The 7,929-nt window shown below is 44.6% G+C and overlaps 2 long non-coding RNA genes across 2 annotated transcripts in view; one reads left to right on the forward strand and one right to left on the reverse strand.

The window, feature by feature from the left end:
* LOC121087660 overlaps positions 1-6,525 on the forward strand; it is a 34,851-nt gene extending 28,326 nt beyond the window's left edge. Inside the window, exon 3 of the long non-coding RNA XR_005827697.1 lies at positions 6,439-6,525. This is a non-coding gene — a long non-coding RNA (uncharacterized LOC121087660). The remainder of the gene's footprint in view (positions 1-6,438) is intronic.
* Positions 42-5,180, reverse strand: LOC121087659. The gene is made up of 4 exons (XR_005827696.1): positions 4,968-5,180; positions 3,032-3,187; positions 1,100-1,736; positions 42-779 (listed from the first exon to the last, which is right to left on the reverse strand). It is a non-coding gene; the product is annotated as an uncharacterized LOC121087659 (long non-coding RNA).
* Positions 6,526-7,929: the final 1,404 nt, after the last annotated feature.

Here is a 7,929-nt window from a genome sequence, read left to right on the forward strand (position 1 = left end):
AAAACCCCACAGTCTGGATAAGGGGTTTTTTTCCTTTTTTTTTTCCTTTTTTTTTTTTTTTTTTCTGTGTTATAGCTATTATCAACCTGTAGCAAGAGAGAAATTGTATGAATATTGTACAGTGACCTTGGTATCAGACACTGGATTGCAAAGTGCTGATGAGTTGATGGGAACTTACCAAGGGATATCGGACTCGGGGAGCAAAGGTGGAAGCTAAGAGTAGCTGAAAGGGAAAAAGCTCCTCTTTGAAGCTTGCAGCAGCTCCAAGGAGGAGAGACTGATGGATGACTATTTGCATTATTTTGGGGGAATTCCCTTGGGATTTTGGTTGTATGGGGCTGGTTTAAATGGTGCCGGCATGCTCCCTTCTCATTCCTTCCTTTTGGAGGAACCAAGCTCAGCTGACTCCTGCTGGAACTCAGGTCCCACAGCAGTTTGTCACAAACCCCAAAGCACCCACAGACACCTGCAGAAAAGACACTTGTTATATCCAGCCAAAGGCAGATAGCGTAGATAATCTTGCCAGAAGCAAAGTTCTTGCTAATTCTCCTATTTCACTCCACACATTATTAAACATAAAATACCAGCACAGCACAAAGCTCACAAAAGAACAACACAACACATTTCTAAGATGCTGGGAAAAAAAGACTTTAGGTTCACTTAAATTACTCAATTCCTGAAGGATATGCAGCATGTACTTCTGTCTCTCTGCATACTTACGTTATTTCTATCTCTTGTGCCCTTGGTGAGGTATTCAAGCAAGGTAGCAGAAGGTTCATCTGAAAGGCACGGAAGTTTTGCATTCAAATTTTCCTTCAATATAAATTTGTGAGACTGAGTCTTTGAACACACCCAGTTGCCTGGATTTATTATTTTTTTTTAACTCTGATGTCTTGCTTTCTTCTTTATCTTCTCTACAACAGCTGGCAGCAATACTGCCAGATGCCACCAAAGTCTACAGAGCATTAAAAACAGGCTAGCCCTAACCCTGGGCTTGAAAGAGTGATGATGTCTCAGCAGCCAGAGGACACAGAGGAAATGAGTGAGACAGAAGGAGCTTGTCAGAGAGTTACAACTTCAAACTAACAAAATAACAAACCTGAGATTCAAAACGTAGCTTGGTAGCTCCAACAACGAGCAGATGCACACACAATTTTTTTTTTAGTTACTGTTCTTTGGTGGCAATTAATTTTCTTAAACAATTCTTGGACTTCACACGTGACTTTTCAGAATATGTCTGAATTGTATAGTCAAGGATGAAAATGGGTCTGGAGGTGTCACGCACAGACAAATCCTTTTCTGAAGTCAGATACAGGCACAATCTTCTTCCTTACTAATGGTTAAAGGCAAAAGTGTGTTATTTTGATGAAGAATCCAGTCTGGCAGACATCCATTTCCACACTGGATATGTCTCACCTGTCTGGTGAGGTTAAAGCATGCTGGCCCTACAGTCAGTAACATCCAGGGTGATGCAGATGCACAGGTATGTCCTCTTTTAATCAACCACCTCCATGACTATGCATCCTTGTGCCTTCTCTGCTTCATCAAAAGCTGGTGTGGTTACACCTGTTTGTGGCAACAATACGGTACAGCAGATTTTCTGGCAGCTGATTCACAGTGATGGTTCATTTGTACTCCAGAAGTTTCTGGAAACTTCCACAGGCTTGTGGTGGAGTTACTGTTTTTGATCCCCTCTCTGAGCTGCATCTCGTGGTGTACCATTGAAGCCAAGTGGCCTGAAAGTTAGCAGAGGATTATTTCCAGGGTATTGGCTATTCACCGAGAGTTGAAGCTGAGGCAGTGGCTACTGAGAAGCCAGCTGGAGCAGAAATGGTAAGGAGCCGAAGCCAAAGCAATCCAAGCCAACAGGTTCACTAGAAGCCAGCGAGAGCAGTCTCTGAGGACTTCCCTACTGCACATAAGTTTGGAGCTCAAAAAAGGAGAAGAGGATCTCAAGGGACATGAATCAGACTAGCTGAGCAACACCGGGAACTTGAACATTGCTGCAAAGCCAAACTTCTTTGCCTTACCATATCCAAAGCTTATTAAAGCAACATACTGCAAAATGGCAGAGAAACAAAGTCTGATCCAAATCAATATTTAGAAGAAGCAGTCGACAAAGAGCATAATATATATGCCAAAATCCTCTTAGGAGCAGAGTAATTTTGTGCAGACATTCCTGAATAGGAGATACATTCATAAATATGTCTTGTTATGGGGTTTCAGAACAGCATGGGAACTCCTTACTGAATTAGTTTCCAGGCACAACTCAACCCTCTCCTTTTTCTCCTTCTCCCCCTATGCCCAGTTAAGAGCAGCCAAACCTCCTTAGTCTCTCCAGAGGGGTTAATTAATTCATCAGTGTTAATGCAGACACTGGGATTGCCCTGAGAGTTTCCAAGGTAGAAAGAGAAAGTGGAAATAAAAAGCAGTTCCTTGCATGATTTGTGAAACATGCAAAATACAATAGCAATAAAAATAGTAATGAGCTCATTACAGTAGAAATTGTCTCATTAGCAGTGCAAATGCCAATCATACACGTGGCCAGGTTTCTGATGGTGCAGGGAGTCCTTTAAACACTGTCCTTTCCTGCTCCAGCAGCATAAGTCCTATTTAAAACCGTGTAACCCTTCCAGTCCTTGGCCTCCTGTCCCTCCCTTTGCTCCCCCAAAGGTCACCGTGCGGTACATTACGCCTGGCACCATCACATGCGGGGGTCGGATGCCCGGCTGAGGTAGCGCACAGCCCCTGCACCGCTGTGGCAGGGATCGGTCCCTTCCTGTACAGGCTTTCCCTGCCACAGGAGGAGGAGGGCTCTATTTGCTGGCCAGAAATGTCTTGAGCATACAATGGGAAAAGGACTTTGGAAATATTTTAAGTAGGAGGGAAACAGTTTTCATCAACATGCTGCTAATGAATTCAGGGCGTTCACAGATGAACAGTAAGAATGGGGGTTGCAGCTTCAGAGGTTTTTGGCCAATGCATTGGAGAGAGCATACAGACAGTGCATGTCCTGCTGCTTGAGACATACCTCTCAGGAAAATGCAACAGACGATGGCATCTGCCTGTGGCTGGAGCACAGCTCCATTTCTCCTCTTCACTACAGCCAGATGGTGTGGTTTCTTTGTTTCAAAAGTTTCAGGCAGAAATATCACCTTAGCTGAGAACGTGCTGGCCGGTAGTCATACTGGGTGAGAAAGAGCAGTTAGTAGATGGGAGAGAATAGGGGCAGGCATTGAGAAAAGGGGTGGGAGCGGCATCACTCTGGGGGCCTGGGAGCCTCCTGCAGAGGAAATGCAGTCACTCCAGTTCTGGTTACTCCTAGATTCCTAGTATTGAGCAGGGAAAGAGCATGCTCAAGCTCTGCAAAACATTCTGTGTGGATATTAATCGAAAAGAAAGAGTCCATTTAAGTCTTTTTCTATTAAGCGTCTACCTATGCATCACCTGAAAAATAGAGCTGAGCTCCTTGTATTTACCTGTGTACGTGAGAAGATGCTTACTATCTTCATTTTATAGATCAGAAATTATAGCAAAAAATGCAGAGCAAAATCAACAACAGGACTCAGCGGGCTCTTGGCTGGAGGTCCCAGAAGGAGTTCCACGCCTTTCTCTGGGCAGCAACGAGGCTGACACACAGCCTTTTCTGCTGGCTACCTTCCACAGTTCTTAGTCTTACTAACAGCCTCTCATGGCTCACTCTTTTTCTCATCACACATTTATATGCCTCAGGGATCAGACTCCACAGGCCCTAGATTTTAGAGGACCTCAAACAGCAGATGGTGCAGCACCACAGTCCATCCACACATGAACATCTTTGGTATTCCCACGATCATGCAAAAGCCTGCAGCAGAGCACGGAGTTAAGCCTTTGCCCCTGCAGGCCAGGCTGTGTTGTAATTGCCAACCAGTACCCCCGTATACAAAATTCTTTTTTCATTTGTAATCTAGGCTACCAGAAACGTACAACTCCATCAAGATCTGCAAGGTAATAATGAGCCACCCTCTTCAAAACTGTACTTAAGGTTGGAAGTGATTAAAGATGCTGTAGCCTGCAATTACCTATTACTCACTGGTGCTCTAAACGGTTCATTTTTCACATCTTTCCAGGAAGTTGTAACTTCTTAAAGCAATGTTTCTGGTAATTATGGGAAAGCAGCAACAGCAGCCACTGAGCATTATCTAATGCTGCAGCAGTCAGAAATGCTGCCTTCTGCAGATGATATAATGTGTGCAGGGATGTGACAAAGAGGGACTGCTTGGCATCTCATTGCTTAGGACTGCTGATGGCTCACCAGAACTTCATTTTGGAGAAAAGCTGGACTTGGGAAGGCTTAACCCTGCTTGGTCCACATTTCTGAGACCAGCTTTGGAATCAGGACAAGGGAGCTCCTGGTATAGTTCAGAAACACAGCACTCCCTTTTGCTGGGTCTGGGTTAAAATCCTGCCTCTCCAAAGCTGGCCTAGGAATAAGAAAAGGCTTTTAGCAATGTATTTTTAGGATCTCTACTTTTTAATTTTGAAATGTAGTTGAAGTAGCTACGACAGACACATCTGACCACTAAACCTCAACAATCTCCCTTCACCTTTACGGCGTTTACTCTGCTAATGTTTTTTATTTACCAGTTTTAGTTTTCAGGCATTTAAATGAGACCTGGTTTTCTTATTGCAAAAGTAGTGCCGCTTTGGTCTGATAAATGTATTAAAGAGATACCACAATGCTTAAATAAAAATAGAAATATAAATAAATAATAATAAAAAAATATCCCAGGCATTTGAGACAACCACTCCATAGCAGATGCCGTAATTGCAGGATCAAACGCTGTGGTGCCTGGCTGCCTCCGTGCATAACCCAGGGCAAGGAACGAACCCTAATGATGACTATATTGAGCTCAACAGTTTGTGACAGTGAAGAACAACTTTTATGGGCTCCTCTGGCTGGAAGGTGCCTCGCTTTAGAGACATACCTATGATATACAGAGCATTAGGTTTATGTCTGCTCTGGTGAACCAACTTTTGGTGGTTTCACTTTTGCTTCCCGTTGTGCTGCGCAGCTTGTCACCAGGATGTCCTCACCCCACTGCTCCTCAGGCTGCTGTCAGCTCTGGCACAGCATGATGGGGCCATACCTCCTGAAATAAGAAAGAAAAGGAGAGAAAAAGGAGCAGTGAGTGCTAGCAGACCAAAGGTGGGCTGGTGCACCAGGGCTCCAGGCTCTGCTCACTGCGCCTGGGTGCAGCTGGGCTGCGACACGTCTCTGCATTTCTGATGAAGACAGCCCTATGCTTCATCAAGACAGCTGTCACACATGGCCATTCGGTGCCTTTCACTACTTTGGCTATGAAGCTGAAAGCACAGAAAGAAATGAATTATTTACTGCTGGTTCTGCTACACATTTTGACTTGGAAAGAAAAATGTTCAGACACGTTCCCATTGCATGTCCAGACTCAGCACCGAGCTTTAGCTCGCTCCTCCTTGTATCGCCTCCTGTGATGTTTTCTCACTCATTTGTTTGCCCTCCGTTATACTTCCCAAATACGATGTGATCAGGTGTGCTTCCAGGTCCGAATTCATATCTTGCCTTATACGTGCCTCTGGCTTGGAAAGTGGCGTGATGCTGCATTTCAGTTTAGAAGAGGATATTGTTTTACACAAATGTTATTTCACCCTTAAACAGAAGGCAGTGACCACAGCTGCTGAGTTTGTGAATTTTATCTTAATAAAAATAACAAGAATAATTTTTACCTATTTGGAAAAGTACTGTGCACATACAACACCGTATAAACAGTAAATGACACTATTGCTAATAACTACCCCTGTTACTAGTGACAGAAACTTATCTCAATAACAATGATAAGCTTTCCTAAATGACTTCAGCTCATTTAATCTCAAGAGGTCATCTCAATAATAAGGGAAAAGATACTAGAAGTAGATATAGAAAAAAAAAATACGCATAAGGATCATGGAAGCACTGTATGTCTTCCTGCATGATAACTGGTGAACAAAATAAACGTGCCTTCTTGCTCAAGTACGTGTCTGGAAAAAAAAAACACCTAACAAAGCCTAACTTATACATGATGTATTTATGCAAGGAAAAAAGCTAGAAAGGCAAGGGTGTACCTTGGCTTTACAGGGACCTTGAGCTGCCCAGCTGGTGGCACGGCAGCCTGCAGGCTCCTACGAGCGGCACTGGTACCTGCCTGTGAGTTTGGGCGGGCAACAAGTTTCCAGTTCAAGAGCAGCATCCCAGTGCTGGCTAGGTCCTGTGCTGCAGAGGCACCAAACCTGGCAGAAATGGGTTTACCAGTGAGGAGATGGTGATGTCTGGAGCTGCCCCACATTTCAGGCACAGCTGACAGCATGGCCCCTTGCAGCAGTGGCGGGTCTCCCTTCCCATGCCCAGTCTGAAGCTGCCTCTTGTTCCCCCTGCTCATACAGGTCAGTTGGAGACCTCTGCCTTCAAAACAGAAAAAAGAGAGCTGAGAACACAAGTTAGCAAAAGGAAATGAAGGAACAGCAACTACCAGATGATTAATGCTACCCATATGAACCTTGCTGACAGCTCAGAGCCTGGGCGCCTCTGCTGAAACAGATTGACTTCATCTCTTGAGACACAGGAACTAAAGAAAAAGAAGCTGCCCGCTGGGGAATGTCTAAATCCACAGAAGAGCGATGAGCATGTTTAGGCTGAAGGAACTGGTTGGAGGAAATTTCTGTCAACCTTTGCCACTTTATCTGGGTGCTTAACATCCCCTCAGCTCAGCGTGCAGATTTTGGGCTACCAGCATCCCATCTATTGGCTGAAAAGTCAAAGGCAGCAGCACATGAATTGATCCTTGATCCTCATTTCCCCCCCCCCCCCCCCCCCAGTAGTTTGGAAACATTTCCTGAGTTGTATTTTTCCACCCCGACCTATATTTCTAGTGATGATTCATTTTTCTTTTCCTTTTTATTTTTTCCCCCTTCTCTCAAAGGATGGCATGCTGCAGCAGCTCTGCCCTGACTGGGGTTTCCCACTCTCACTGGTGGCCAAAAGGCAGCATCCCTGGGGGCAAATTGCTTCTGGACCACTGGCCTCCCATTTTGCTTCAGAGTCAGGTGATGCTCTGGAAACTTCAAAGGCATAAAGAAAAGTCAAATACACATTGAAATACTTTTTGCACAAGTGCACGTGGACATTGGACATGCCGAGTTTTATATCAGGGATTTACGGCTTATTTATTCACATCATAAAAAGCTTCCTAGCAGCAGCAATCACTCGTGGGTTAGCCCTGGTGTGAAACTTCCCACAAGAAATAAATGAGGGCTTTCTCCAGGCCTTGGGGTTACAACAGGAATCTGCATCCTGCCTTGCCCGAGAGCACTGAACTCAGATTTTAAAGTGATCTGAAATAAAGGTCCTGTACTCTGCCGCCACGTGGCTTTGCCTGTCGTGCCTGCAGCCCAACAAGCACTTTAATAAGCAAGGGACTGTTTTCACTCCATGTGGCCAGGGCACATGCACCCAAGCAGAGAGACAGAAAATTAATTTTATTGCCTATAATATTTCCTTCCCACGTTACACTCCCATTTCACTCTCCTGAAGAAGTTACAACTCTGGTATTGTCTCGAAACACTGGAGACCAGCAGGATTTTAAGGCCTGATTCCTAACTCGCAGCAACATCAAAGGAGAAGCCCCCATTTGCTGCAGTTCTTTTTCTCATCTTTACATTTGGGGTCTGGCCACAGCTGATTTTCTGATAAGCAAAACACCCACAGCCCAAGCAGGCCGACTTCAGTGGCATCCTATTGGGCTGAAGCAGAAAGACTTGCACAACTTCTTCTAATGACTCATATTTTAGGGAGGAGGAACATCACCTCTAGGAATTGAGATTTATTGGATACTCTAATCCAGAAGAGATAAAAGCACTTACTAATTACTACTGGGT

The sequence above is a fragment of the Falco naumanni genome, chromosome 4 (assembly GCF_017639655.2).
Source record: "Falco naumanni isolate bFalNau1 chromosome 4, bFalNau1.pat, whole genome shotgun sequence".
In the NCBI taxonomy this organism is placed as follows: Eukaryota; Metazoa; Chordata; class Aves; order Falconiformes; family Falconidae; genus Falco; species Falco naumanni.